Source organism: Phyllopteryx taeniolatus, chromosome 16 (genome assembly GCF_024500385.1).
Source record: "Phyllopteryx taeniolatus isolate TA_2022b chromosome 16, UOR_Ptae_1.2, whole genome shotgun sequence".
Lineage (NCBI taxonomy): Eukaryota > Metazoa > Chordata > Actinopteri > Syngnathiformes > Syngnathidae > Phyllopteryx > Phyllopteryx taeniolatus.
The window spans coordinates 20,243,807-20,259,090 of NC_084517.1; positions in this window are offsets into that span (position 1 = coordinate 20,243,807).

Genomic DNA, 15,284 nt, shown 5'->3' on the forward strand with positions numbered 1-15,284 from the left:
TCGCCGCCGCAAAATACCAGCTCTCTGGCACCGGCCCGTCTTGGGGGAAGCGCAGCCACGCTTGTAATTAAAAAGTCACAAAATAAGTGTGTGGCATCTCCATCGTAATGGTTGGGTTAGCCACGTTTAATACTCCCCAGTCTCGTCATGCCCTTGCTCGAAAGAGACGTCAGAGGCGACAAAAAGATTCAGGATTAGCGCTTGCTGATAGCTAGCCGGCTTGACAGCGAACAGCAGCGTGATGGAAGATTGCAGTAGAGGAATTGTAGGACAACTGGTCCTCTCGGACAACCCTGGGTGGTCAACTGGTCCTCAGGTAAGATTTAAAGAAACCTTCAAGGACCAGTTGTCCAAGTTGTTTGTTCAACCAGCAGAGACAGGCCAGGCTTCTTGTGGGCATGCAGGGCGGTAAACTACCAAAGTTGAAGGTAACATTGGCCCTAATGTGGGAAGCCAATGTGGTCTAATGTTAGAGGTAACGTCGGAAGCCAGCATAAAAGGTAACGTTGTAAGCTAACTTTCAAAGCTAACATTGGAGGCTATCGTCAAAGAGTCTTCCTTACTTACCTCGAAGTAGCTCTATTGTTAGAGGGGACATTGGACATTAACTTCAGAAGCTAACATGAGAGCAAACGTTGGGAGTTAACGTTGGAGGCAAACGTTGGAAATTTCATTTGGAAGTTAACATTAAAATGGACAAATTCCAAAATGTCCTTTTCAGAATTTCCGAATTCAAAAGTTCATTTCATTCAAGAACATTCAGGCTACTATTGATGATATTTCAAGAATTCTCAATTTTCATATAATTTCATGTTTTCCATAACAAAATTCCCAAATTACGTTTGTTCAATTCACATTCTTTTCAACAATTTAATGAATTCCACAGCATTCCATTCAGCGTCAGCTATTTTGCATTCACACACGATTTCAACATTTATGGAATTCTTTAGTTATGATTATTATTGGCGAATCCCTGGCTACGCTAACGGGCTGAATGCCGCGGCGGCCCTCCCGCGTCGCTGCGTTGTTGCACAAGGACGCCGCAAAAGCAACGATACCCCGGGAGAGACTCACTTGGGATGTCATGTGATTGAGGGGGAAACCACATCAGATGGATTTGAACAAAAAGCAACGTTCCCAAACATTTAACAAAAAGCCACCAGTTGAAAAAACAAGACGGAGGTGTCCTTGTTATGAGACAAACAAAAGCGGCGACAATGGAATCTCGGCGGTCCATCTCCAGTTTGTTTGGATAGTGACACTCATTTCCCCATAGGAAATAATAGACATAGAAATAAAATATATACAATAAAACCCATTCATTAGGCACCTATCCCGGCTGACTATGGCCGAGAGGCAGGATCCACCCTTGGCTGTTCAACAGCCAATGGCAGGGCGCATAGAGACAAACAGACCTATGGACAATTTAGTCTTGAATGAACCTAACATGCAGGTTTTGGGAATGTGTAAGGAAGCCTAAGTACCCATAGAAAAACTGCGCAAGCGTGGAAAAACATACAAACTCAACTTAAGAAGGCTGGAGCCTGGATTCCAACCTCAGAACTGTCTGGCAGATGTGCTAACCACGAGGTCACCGTACTGCATCAGAGAACCATAAACTGGGAAAACCTTAATACCATCTCAACGGGTGGACCAGTGTGTTTGGATCGCGGTAATTGGTCTAAATTTCGTGCTGGGGGAATTCATTCATTGCGGGTGGCCGAGTGATTCGCTGAGATTCTTCAGGCCTTTTCATACTGCACTCGGTTGTCTTGGATGACAGCGCCCTGGCGCAAGCTCGCACGGCCGTGTTTGGAATCGGTTGCTACGCGGAAACTTTTTTTTTTTTTTTTTTTTTTTAAGGCTCCAGCTCACCCGCGACTCTAATAATGAGGACAAGTGCTATAGAAAATGTTCGGATGGTTTTTTATTTTCTCTGAAACTTTTGGTTGAATTCCTGGTTCCCCAAAAAAAGCAAAAACGAGTGAAGAATTCATCGTACAAAACGTCCCCGGACAGAGCAATATTGCAGCCACGTGTGAGCTTGTTTACTTAACACACCAGGCTTTTAAGTGCAGGAATCTCAAGACCGAGACCGCAACATAACGGACTAAATGCTCTCAATATATAGAAAGTGTGCAGTGCCAACGGGGGCCATCGCCATGCATCTCCTGATGTTTACTACATAAACAAACACACTCACTGCAACGCCTCTTGGCTGACACGCACGGAAGTCTATTTCCTAAAAATCTCCCCTTTAAACAAACTGGACTTTATTTCCACTCGTAGCCAGGACCACATTTGCACAAATGCATTTTGAATCATGACGAGGCTCCGAGAACAAGAGTGGGGCTGCTGAAAAGATGATGAGAAAGAGCAAAGGGGGATATAGGGACCGTGATGGAAACAAAACAAAGTCTTGCTTTGCGGCTCTGATGCCACAATTTTCTCTGTAAAAGGGTCCAGTGAGAGAGAAGGTCTTGTAATAAGCCCCTCGACTGAGTTACTGCACAAATAAACAACAGGCCCTCCTCCTGGAGTACAGCTGCGCTGTAGGAGAGGAAGCCTTCTATTTCGCAGGGGTCAAGGTCGGAGTGCGGGGACGCTCCGTTTCCTCGCTGCTCCGTCATCGTGTCCATGGACGGGCTAGCGGGGAGTGGGAGAGCGCCAGGCTAGTGCCTCGTTTGAGGAGAGCCGTGATTATGTGCCATTTCCTGCACTTACTGGCCTGGTGGAAAAGTGCCTTGATTAATAAGTCTCAATCGCAAGACTGGAAGGCTTCAGTGTGCACTTTTTTGAATGGTGGTGAGGACTCAGCATAAAGTGGCATTACACACTACAATTTCAAAAGTTTGACATTCTTAACTTGCCCAAGTTAGTCAAACGCTTAAAAGTGATTGCAGGAAATTTTGCAATAAATGAAAGCTTTTCCAATGAACAAAATAACGTACAATTAAATATTTAAGATATTAGAGATTGAATGTTTCGATTTTAGGAAAGTGCGGCATCAATACAGTGGTACCTTGATTCGCATATCATGTCACTTTTCCTTTTTGAAATGAATAGAAATGCCATTAATCTGTTTCAACCCTCCAAAATTCGCCATCATTTATTATCACGTTTGTAAAAACAGAAAACTAGCACTCTTTTGTATAAAAACATAATAAAACAATTCAAATAATAACACAATAAAAGAGAACATAAAGAAAGAATCTGATTTTAGTGTAATTACTGCATACGTACTGTAGTTTCCGTGTGTTGTATGTGCGCCTTTCAGGGGCGTGGAGAAGCGAGTGACATCAAGAGCTCAAGTCGGGTTGGCCGTGTCACTGTGAGCATGTGGGCGTGAGTGGTGGCCTACAGCAGCTCTTTGCGACTGTTCTCATTTTTCTATTTGTGTGTTTGACTCTTTGTGCCATTCAATAAACGGCTGAAAGTGCATCGGCGACTGTGTCCTTGTCCAAATACAAGGGCATTAGAGTACCATAATTGCTCACTCAAGTGGCGGCATTTCTGAAATATGCTCGTAACAAAAAATTGGGTTCACAACACAATGCAAAAAAAAAATTCCATTTAATAAAATCAACCTTGTGATGGCTTGTGACTCAAAAAACACGTTGGGGAACGTGTAAGTAAAGGTACCACTGTAGTTTCTTGCTGTCTGATATGCTCGTTTGAGTAGTTGCCGTTCCACTTAAGTCCTCTAGGTGTCAGTAGAGCATGTTTGAAACTTCTGTCTGTGGACTCAAACAAGGCTAACAACAAAGTAATGTGCACTTCACTGCACAGCACCTTGATCTGGATTGGAATCCAGTCGTGAGTCTTCTCAGCTCAACTTACTTACCAACCCCTACCAGACTTGAAATTGGCCTCCGATTCACAAGTCGTAATCGGGCTTGAAAGGGGCTCAATTGCAGCTTAAAGAGTCTGAGAAAGACCTCGAGCCACATCTGCAATCGTCTTTCCTTCACCTCCGACTATTACGGCGTCTTCGGAGTGTCCTGCAGCTATCAAGGCCCACATCAAGGCATGCAGAATGTGTGCCCCCTCCCCATTAAGGGGCTCTCATCAGATAAACAAGACAAACAAGGCCAATTCCTGGCAGGCCTGATCAAAGCACGCAAACGTGAACCCAGAGTAGACAAAAATCAAACACAGATGAGGTCATATGGAAGCGGAGAAACGCTATGTCCCTTCACGAAAGCAAAAGGGACAGTACAGAGGGTAGAGACTTCCCTCTGGAAAACCCCAAAACAAAACTCCACGACAACGTTGCGTGAACAAGTGCACGTAGCGTGAAAAACGCAAGACTTGGTTTAGCGTTTGATGTTAAATCTCTATATATGTTGGCGCTAACAATGCACCGCAATATTGGCAACAGATCTTAGCAAGCAACGACTGAAACTGAAACATTATACATGCACTCACACCCTTAACTTGTGTTTGTTGGATTTTCCTGGCAGGTAAATGTGTCATCTAGGCAGAACCCGAGCATATATGGTGGCAGCTTATTCCTGATTTTCCAAAGCCTTCCTCTGTGAATCACCTCTTTCTTCTAATGCCATTTCCCCAGACGAACAAGACATAATTCCAAATCAAGCAGACGGTCTTGCCAAGTGTGCTTGCAAGGAGTCACACTCTTATTTCCCCACATATTCATAGTGTTAATTATCTGTGATGACTATCCATGACCTGACCGTGACCATCGGATGTCAGGTGCAAACCACCAAGGCATTTTTATCTCAGTTTGTGCGTTAGCAAAATTCTGCAAAAAACCTACGGTGGAATCTCCAAATTTGAACTCTCCTGAGGTCGAACAATTCTGAATTTGATCAAGAAGAATGTGAGAAGAAGAAGAATATACATTGGCAACAAGCCCCACTTGCAAAATTCCGCAAAAAAAAACAGTAGTGGAACCTCCAAAGTTGAATCTTCCTGAGGTCGTAGAATTCGGAATTTGTTATGTGAACTAACTGCTGCTACCCGAGCGCCGTCTCCCATAACTGTTTAGTATTTCTTTTTTTTTTTTAAATTGATATCACTTTGTTGCAAAAGGAGCAGCCTCAACAAGAGGAAGAAAAGTTTCAGAAGAGAATAGGAAGAATATACATCATCAGTAATGCGGCGTAAGCAAGGGCACATTCAAAGGCTTTGAGAACGGAGGGCTGCTGGCCAACCACCGTCTTGAATAAGTCGAGAATTTAAAAAATGTCACTAAAAATTGCTCATACGGTTGACAGCAGTTTGACCCTGGAACTCAAAGAAACTCCAACAAACACTTCGTAACGTGAGTTTAGCCGGCTGTTCATTCACTTTGCGCATACTTAGTGATGGCAAAGGGGCTTGGAGATTAGGCACTGCAGACAGGACTCAAGTGTTGTTATTTTTGTTTGACTTTCTGTGGATTTTTCCAATCCTATAGAAGGAACAGTGGCAACAAAGGTTTTGTTTTTTTTTTAAAGTGAAATGAGATTAAGAATATATATTGTCAGTTACTTGTAAATACTTAAATTCCAAATTCCAATTGTTAATATCAAGTGTGTCTGATTTGATGCTGTAAATTCTGAAGTCGGCGCTTCTAGTTTGTAGTGATGTGCTTTTTTTTTTTTTCTCCTGTACATTTTCTGTGAAAGATTTATGTCTTGTACTCATCGCTTTCAAAGCAAACCAGAGTAGTTTAATGCTATGCTCAAATGAAATCATGCTGACAAGTCTCTGTGTCATGGTTTGGGGTTACTGGCTTATTATTACACACGGGGGAGAAGAAGAAGAAGACAAAAAAAAAAGCCTGCTTTGCTCTACAAAGATGTTATATTTAGCACTTTTTGCCTCGCTGACAGACCTCCTCCGACTGTTGTAGCTGGGCGCAACATCCATGAAGCCAGCAAGATGCAGACCATAAAGAGACAGGCACTGGTTGAGGTTCTTTGATGGCCTTCGATGGACTTTGGCTGACTGCAGGTCTAAGTGGCCAATTCTGATTTGTGTGCCTATATCTGATATTTTTGTTGACTTTCATGTACATTTCAAATGATTTACTTCAGATATCCCTGTGTCCAAACCTGTCTCATGGTTCACAAGTGATCATTGTTTATTACTTTTTATCAAGGCCCACCCAGTAGTTGGTTGTCTGATTGAAAACGAGTCGAATACTCCTGAGGTTGTAAAATTTGGAATTTGACCAAGAAGAATGTGAGAAGAAAGGAATATACACATGTCAGTTACGCAAATTAAGCATAGACGCATTTCAAAGACTTTGGGACCGGAGCACCGCCTTGCATAACTGGTCAAAAAATGTGTCGTCACTGACGTCTAAAAGAAGGAGCAGTCACAACAAGAGAAGAATATAAAAAGACAAGAAGAAAAATAGTCATCATCAGTTGCGTCACGGACGACATTCAAAGGCTTTGAGACCGGATGGCTGCTGCCCGAGCGCTACATTGCCCAACCGCAAAGAATGAAAAAATTCACTCCGTCGCAAAAGAAGGAACAGTCTCATAAAGAGAAGAACAGGAAAACAGAAGATGAAAAGTATACATCATCAGTTACGTCACGTAACTTGACGACATTCGAAGGCTTTGGGAACGACGGGCTGCTCACTTGGAGCCCCCCAAAAGGTGCAGCCTCCACAAGAAAAGAACGTGAGAAGATGAATATGCAGTACATAGTCAGTCTTGACTTTAAAAAAAAAACAAAAAAAAATGTAAAATGAAACTTTCTTGTATGGTTTCAAAATTACAACATTTTGAGCCAGAAACTCAAAGAAAATCAAGAAACCCTTGATAACATGACTTTAGCCGGTTCATTCAGTTTGGGCAGGCATAGTGACAGAAAAAAATACGGCTGCATTGTTTATTGCATTTCATCATGGGCCACCCAATAGTTGGTTGTCTGATTGAAAATCAGTTGACTGATGACTCAAGACGATATTTTGGGGTCAGACAGGAGGAAAATATTCTCCGCCTGGGGTGTTGTCGGGCGGAGGTGCTTGCGGTAGGTAATCGGGGCCGAGCGACCCCGCCCCATCTCCTTAATCCCGTCTAATTAAAGGACCGCAATTCATCCGAGGGGAAGGCTTCGACGCATTCAAAGAGACCTGGGTGTCCTCTTCTGTCATTCTCCAAATTGCTGAATTCTGTTATTAATTATACATCTTAACTGCCTTTGAAGAACGCCGCATGGCATCTTTCATGTCTGGCTCACCCAAAAAAACAAAAACCTTCAGAACTTCAATTAATTGGCCCGAGCTGTCCCGAGCATCCAGTTCAATCAGCAGGTTATGCCTTTTTGTGTCATTATTATTGTTCCGCCTTGGGATTTTTTTTGTTCTTAGCAAAACAGCCGTGTCTGACGCCAGTGTATCATTGTCATGTCAAAAGCCGTCTTGGAAGCAGAGCGGAGCTTGTTATTGAACTCTGGAGAGCCGCCCCGGAGCTGTACTTTGAGGAAGAAAAACCACGCAACCACATATAATTCTTTACAGTCCACTCATCTCAACTGCCTGTCACCAGATTTTCACTTTGTAAAGACACTTGAAAAGGAAATCAAGTCAGGTCTCCTCCGGAGCAAAGGCCAATGCGCCAAAGACGAGCTTTGAAGCAAGAAAGGTCTGCAGCTCCCGAATACAATTTCGGACGGGACGGCTGTCGCGTTCGACGTGCACGGCGGGAGAATCAAATAAATGCCTCTTCTGCCATTGTTTACACCGCATAGCCCTCGAGATCATCTGGTCAGATGGGCACAAAACAGAATAATCACAAAAGCTGGCACGGGATGTGAAACCAAACCACCTCTGGTGACCGCTTGACAAGCAGGAGACCAGTTCAAGCTCTCCGGCGGCGTGAAGACGTTTCGGGGAGACGGCGGAAGGCGTTCGCTTTCATGCTCTCGCCACAGACAAACAAAGACATATAAAAAGCTCCTTGTTAAAAAGTGGCAATCGTCCTTTTAATTCCAGACCGAGCCAAAGTGAAGAATTTAATTACAGAATGGGGCCGACCCAGCCCATCTGGAAATTGCACTTACAGTAAAGACCTTTGAAGCAAATATACCCTTTATCCGATTTCTTCTTCTCTCCGCTGGGCCTCGTAAAGCATTGACTGCTGGGCTCTTGTGTGGCTCTTTCTGTAATCTTCTTTCACACTGAGATCCCGCAAAGTTAGCGGGAAAAGAAAACCCGACATTTATTATACAGAACCAGTTGACGGCGGAATATTGCTTTCACACCGCAACACAACAGCCCGCATTCACATACAGCAATTTCTTACAAGCCCGTCGCTCGGTGGATTTTATTGCTTTGTATGCTGTGCAAAAATTCTCAGTTCATGGCGTGGCCCACCTCTCGCCCAAAGTCGTCTGGGATGGGCTTTAAGTTACGTGTGACCCCAATGAGTACAAGTTGTATAGAAAAGGGATTGAGGGACATATAGTTTTAATGAGGTTGCTCCCTTCAATTTGCCTCTTTGGCAGATAAAATGCATACTCTGTAGGGTACAAGTCAGGAGATTGTCTTGACAAGTCTAAAATCTCATGTCTGCCTCAAGGTTCTGAGGTTCTGGGTTCACATTTTGTGAGGAATTTGCACATTCTCTCTGGGTATGCCGGCTTCCTCCCATAATCCAAAAACATACCTTTTGGGTCATTGAGAACTCAGTATTGTCCAAAGGTGTGGATGTAAGTTTGAATGGTTGTTTGTCAACAGTATATGTGCCCTGCGATTGGCTGGCGACCAGTCTAGGGTGTACCCCGCCCCTCGCCCAAAAACCAGCTTGTATAGACACCAACTTACCTGCAACCTTAATGAGGACAAGCTCTATAAAAAAAAAATTGTTTTTGAGTATGAGCACTGTTTATGAGTTTTTTTTCTATCAGCACAAGCTGGTAGGAAATTAGTGAATGGGACTCAGGTGAAACAATTTGAAAGGTAAGGATGACATAATGCCCTTCAATTAAGAACAGACGGTTCTATATAAAGTCTATTTATACAAGAACTGCCGTCCATTCCTTTGTGTTGTACGTGGACATCTGACACAGCTTAATGATTTCCTCAGCATTAGCTCATGAGTAAAGATGAAGCATTTGTGGTTTGAAACGCCCGGAACGCGGAGCCAACTGTTGTAAACGGACCGTCATAGTCCTCTGGCAGGCGCAGGTGACGTTCCGCCAGGTCTAAGTGAAGGTGTTGGGTTGAGCTGTAAATCAGCTCGCTTTCACACGATCAAACGCTCGCTGCCCCCCCCCCCCCCCCCCATTCCTGCACTTTCATGTTCCTCTCGTTAAAAAAAAAAAAAAAAAAAGGAAGGCCAAACCCTGTTCAGACGGATTGCCAATGATGGTCGGGCCTCCCATGCGAAACGCAGACAAAACAAGCTTGTACAACAACACCACGGGGTCTCACATTTTCCCATTCATTGTCTCTGCAGATTTATGAGGGTCTTTAATGAAAATAGCCTGGGGTTCCATCAATAAATCCTCCTTCCTGACTGAGGACCGAACAACCACATACTGTACCTAAAACATTCATGCTAAACATTCATTTTCTATAGCGCTTGCCATCATTAGGCTCGCAGGTGAGTTGGCACCTATCCTAGCCGACTTTTGGGCGAGAGGTGGGGTAACTACACCCTGGACTGGTCGCAAGTCAATCACAGGGCACATATAGACAAACGACCATTCATAGTCACATTCTACAAGACTCACCCACACAGGAAAGCCTGAAATCCCAACACAGAATCTCAGAACTACGAGGCACACATGGAGGTTTTAGACTTGTCAGGTCAATGTCCAGACCTAAACCTTACAGAGCATGGATTTTATTCGCTAAAAAGACATGAACCTTTCTATAGCATTTGTCTATTTTAGGCTCACAGGTGAGCTGCAGCCTTGATTATGGACCAGAACCGGTGTACACCCTGAACAGGTCATCAGTTAATTGCAGGGGACAAATAGACAAACAACCATTTACACTCACATTCACACTTAAGGACAATTTCGAGTCTTAAATGAACCTAGCGTGCATGTTTGGGATTGTGGGAGGGAGCCCGAGTACCCGGAGAAAATCCACACAAACAAGGGGAGAACATGCAAACCCCACACAGGAGGGCCTGAGCTGAGATTCAAACCCAGAACACTAGAACTGTAGGGCAGACATGGTTCCCTCATAATAAACCGCTGTAATAACACACTAACTCATTGCTACATTCTGTACTTATGAGTTCAACCTTTACAGTGGTGCGCATTACTTATTTGACCCTCAAAGGCCACCATACTTCGACATACCTTATTACATTGTATGAATGGCAACAGGTGGATTTCACAGGTGAATTGCACCTTCTGCCATCTCGTGCGCGAGCACTTAATTGTTCCGCCTGTCACGACACATCGCCGACGAGAGATTATTTGTAGTAAATAATAATAAATAATTTTCAGACCAATTAAGTGATATTGGATAATTTCTCACGCCGCAGCGGTTGGAAATAATTGACCGAAAGGAGAAATAAACATGCAAATGCAGGGCTGCATGGGAAACCTTTTGTGTGCAATGGTCACATTTGATTTTGAAAATCAAGAGGTAGAAAAAAAAACAACGTTTCAAATTGGATGTATAATATGGAAACTAGTTTATTTGAACAATACTAATTTATTCATTCAGTCATTCATCTTCCGTTCCGCTTCTCCTCACGCGGGTCAAAGTTATTATGGTACATTCTGGGACTTGTAGTAGCCGGGCTAAATTGAAATTAAAATAATCTAAATGAAATCAAATTTAGGGTGCTTAAGCAGAAAAAGTGGGCAGGTGTGAGGAAAAAACACAAATACAAACACTTCTTCGCACACGTGCAAATAAAAGAACTCGCAAACCATAAAAGGCAGCTATCACAGCGCCGAGAGTGAGACAAATGTTATTTTGGCTCACACGCAAAGCTTTTGGTGCAGACCGCACATGTCATAAACGAGTAGACGGTGTGGTCAGGATGTATCGAACATGTGCCACGGCGCTAATAAAGACAAAAAAGAATCCTGGCAAACTACGCGACGACTCATTCGCAGCTTCGCAACGCCCTCAGCGAAGAACGGGCCTCTCTTAGTACCTCTGCCAGGGAGGCTTTCACTGGCCTTTTATGCAAAAATGACTCAGTGAACATTTTGTGGAAGGGTGGGGCATGATCTAAAAGAACAAACCATCACATTTGGGTGGGGATCCAGGAAAGATCGACGACGAAGCGTAAGATAAGGTTTCTGTTTTGCCACCCGAGCCCGCAGCGCAGACGGGACATTGTTGTCCGATGTACCAAGCAGCCTGTACTTGCCAGAAATTCCTGCAGCTCCTTCAGTGTTTTTGGTGTTAATCAGTAATTTATGATTTTGAATTTTATATCCACTGCCTATACTATGGTGTGATTTCTTGTAAAATATGAAATTGTCAGGATGACGCCACACTTTTGAACAGTAGTGAGGTAACGCGCTGTAAAGTCAAACTAAATAAAATTAAATGAATGAATAACTGAAGTGAATCCTTCTAATGATCATCAAACATTTTGATGCCACATTGATTAGTGCACGCAAAAAAACTTCGTCATTTGCAGATGGTATTGTAAAATTTATAAAATTGTTTATTATTAAAATAAACAATGTTATTTGTTTATTTGTACTAATTTGATTATAATTAATTACCAAGTACTTAATAAAATATAAGGTTAAAGATATATTTAAATTATTTATTTATTTGTTAAAATACAAAAAAAAAAATCATTTAAAATCAATCAGTTATCAAATTGTTTCGGAAGCAGGAAAGGGCTTTCTTAATAAAATAATTCAACAATTTTATTTTAATTTTAATAATAAATAATCAATGCTACTTTTTCAATGTTTGTTCAATGTTGATAATTAATTCAATTACAATTAACTACCAAATTATTTAATACAATATATATTTTTAATATATATATAACATTATTGTAAAAATAAATACATACATACAGACTGTAATAGAAACTACTAAATACATTTTATTTAACCAAAATGGCTAAATTAATACAATTGAAAAGTGTTTATTTTCATAATAAAATAACAATTCATGGTCATATTTATGTTGCATAATTTAGAATCAAGTTAATTATATTAATTAACCACTTATGCAATAAAATCAAAATGTTACATGCATATCTAAAATCCTTTATTTGACTATTTTCTTAATTTGCTTATTTACAATAAATCAATGGATGTGATGAATGCATTAAAAAAAATACATTATAAATAACCAATTTTGGAAACAAAGAAGACAAAATACAACGCAGCCATAATTACAGGACTCTTGATCATGTTAATGCTTGGCGGGCCCACGAGCCCTACTTTGCCCAACCTTGTTTTAGTCACACATGGTCATTGTAGAATTGCTAAAACAACAAAGCAAGACTTTTTTCGCACGGTCTTCATGTGCGCACGTGTGTCTCCAAACAGACAAGAGGAGACGAGGCCCCTTGTGCCAGTGGCGTCTCTTCCGCTGCAGCTCGTGACTGCGCCTCTTTAACTCCCCCAAACAGAGCACCGTTCCACAAAGCCCATCACGCAAGCCACAGATGTCCCGCAGAACACACAGACGGGACGCCACGCCACGCCACGCCGTGACCGACGAGAGGTTTTTGTGACAGCCCGCACGCGCGCACGTACAGAGGGGTCCCGAAAGCACCACTTCTCTAGCACGTGAAATACGGTAAGAAACTTGGTCAAAAACGTACAAGTCACGTAACTGATTTAAACTGTAAAAGGTAACATATAAACACAACACTCAACATGAAACTCTCCAAATGTTGATCATTAGTGACCAGCAGAAGATCCAAAGTCAGACAATACTTACAAAACATATACACAGGGACCCTGAAAGCACCACTTCTCTCAGAAATCTAACACGGTAAGAAACTTAGTGAAAAACATATACAGACCAGAAGCAGAAGATCCAAATGGCAGGTCTTTGTTCACAAAAAGTCAGCTGATACTTACAAATTATACACACAAGGGTCCTGAAAGCACCACTTTTCTTGTAAATGTAATGCAGTAAGAAGATTTTTGAAAAACAACAACCAAAACATGACCTCGAAGCATCACATTGTGGTGCAATCTATTAGCTCTAGTGATATTTTGAATGGTTTAGTGTCATAGTTCCACTTTTGAACACATACAAAGACAATTTGCTTTTGAACAGGTTCATCTTCACATTTCTGGGCTTTTTATGAAACATTCACATATCTGGGTTGTCATATGAAGTGATATTGTCTAATTTGTCATTAGGTCAACATGGTATGGTATGGTGGCTTTCCACATGCTGTACACGTATAACGCAACAAACACATTTTTTATTATGTATTTACATTTCATCATGTTTTCTTTTCAGTTTATTATATGTGCAAAGAACAAATATATGATTCATTCCAAAATAATTTATAATAATAATAATAATAATAATAATTTTTAATCCACTTTTTAGAGGAAACTTCCAAGGGTTCTGTTGATGGACTCATTTAAAATGAATAAAGTGTTATCAAATGTAATCAGTTATATAACTTTGATAGAGTCATTGCAATAGTTACATTTTCATCAGGGTCACTTGTAATTGTAACCAACTACATTTCCAAAGTAATCTCCGTAACACTGTTTATTAATTTAGTGGTGCACCACCTAATAGTCTTTCAATTGCTCGCATATGCACAACAAGGCCCGCGCCAAAATAAAGATGTCTGTTCTTGTTTATTGCTCAAAAGCACAAGGAATCTAATTTGGCTTGCTTTCCGGAAGAATTGAACATTGAAAATATTCGAAACGGCTCTCACTAGGATGAAGCGCAAGTTGCACACTGCCATACTACAACCACAATCATAAACATATTATGTTCATGTTCAAACACACTGTCACGCAAAACACGGCATCATCATTATTATTGTTGTTGTTAGTGAAGGAGGTCAAAAGGCCGCATTTGTCCATTTTTATTGTTGTCATTTTATTTGCCTTTTTGTTGTCTCTCTTCTATGTCTGTCCTCTTTTCAATAGTCACTAGCAGGTGTTATTGTTGTCTGTTGTTGTTGCTTTTACTTGTCTCTGTTCTCTGTCAGTCCCGTCTTATCTTAAGTTCGCATTTCTAAAGCACTGCGTGGTGTGAGGGCAGGAGTGTTGTTGCCCTCCGGCGGAGATGTTGACGTCGGGCCAAAGTGCAGAACAACAGCTGGAGAGTCTTGCACACTCTTAAAACCCGATCTTTCGTCACCTCCAGCAGCAGAAGCAGCAGCAGCGGCAGCAGCAGCTCACAAGGAGGATACAATTTGCATTTGGCCCTCAGCTCAGTCTGGCCATAAGCACAGGTTTCACACTCAACATATACGATCCCAGAAGTGGTAACATTGCAAAAAAAAAAATGGAAGTCGTCATCGAGACAAATAAGTTTGCCGCTGGCCTAATCCTCTGTTTTGACACATTACCAGTTGAAGTTCAAAGTGCAACAAACCCTCGGACGGCGTGCACGCGGCGAAGACAGAGAACGGCCGCACTCCAGTGGCAGGCTGTCTGCCCCGCGAGTTATTACGTCTCCAAACATTTATTGGAAGGGAATCAAGAAATGTGGGGCCCTTTTTGTGTCTTGCCTCCTTATTTCTAGCCACAAAATTACATTTGAGCAGTAAAAATGTTTATAAGTTAAATGTTTGGGAATAGCACTGAAGCGACTATTTCGGGCAGTTGAAATAACAACATAAAAAAGAGCCATGAATCAGTAAAAGTGATGCTCGGAAAGGGAAAATATAAGCCTGTTTTTCAAGTAGCTATTATGAAGGCTGTCAGGAGGACACTTTGACGTACGTTATAGGAATGGACTTGAACTCTGTATCCAAGAACCATATTTGGTAAGTTCAGTGGATGTTCAAAATGGACCCTGCACGCCTTATCTCTTAGTCATAAAAGTCAATCATTTCTGGAAAAAATATGCTTCAAATGGCTATTGACATTTTTCTATGGAACCTAGTACCATATTTTTATTATTTTTTTGTAACACCCTAAGATGCCAGAAGATGACACCAAAGCCCCGACTAATAGGAAAGTCGTAATTGGCGTTAAGGAAGTATAGTTGAAGTAAAACGTCTCTACTGATCTTTGTATGTCAGGGAGGAGCTAAGTTAAGCTTGGGTTGTTAGTGTAAGTTTTTTTCTAAATCAAATTATTTGTCAGCCAATTGCTTTTAAGGGTAATGTTGTAAGATGAGTGTGAAATGATAAGGGTCATAGTTTGTAGTCTATTTATAG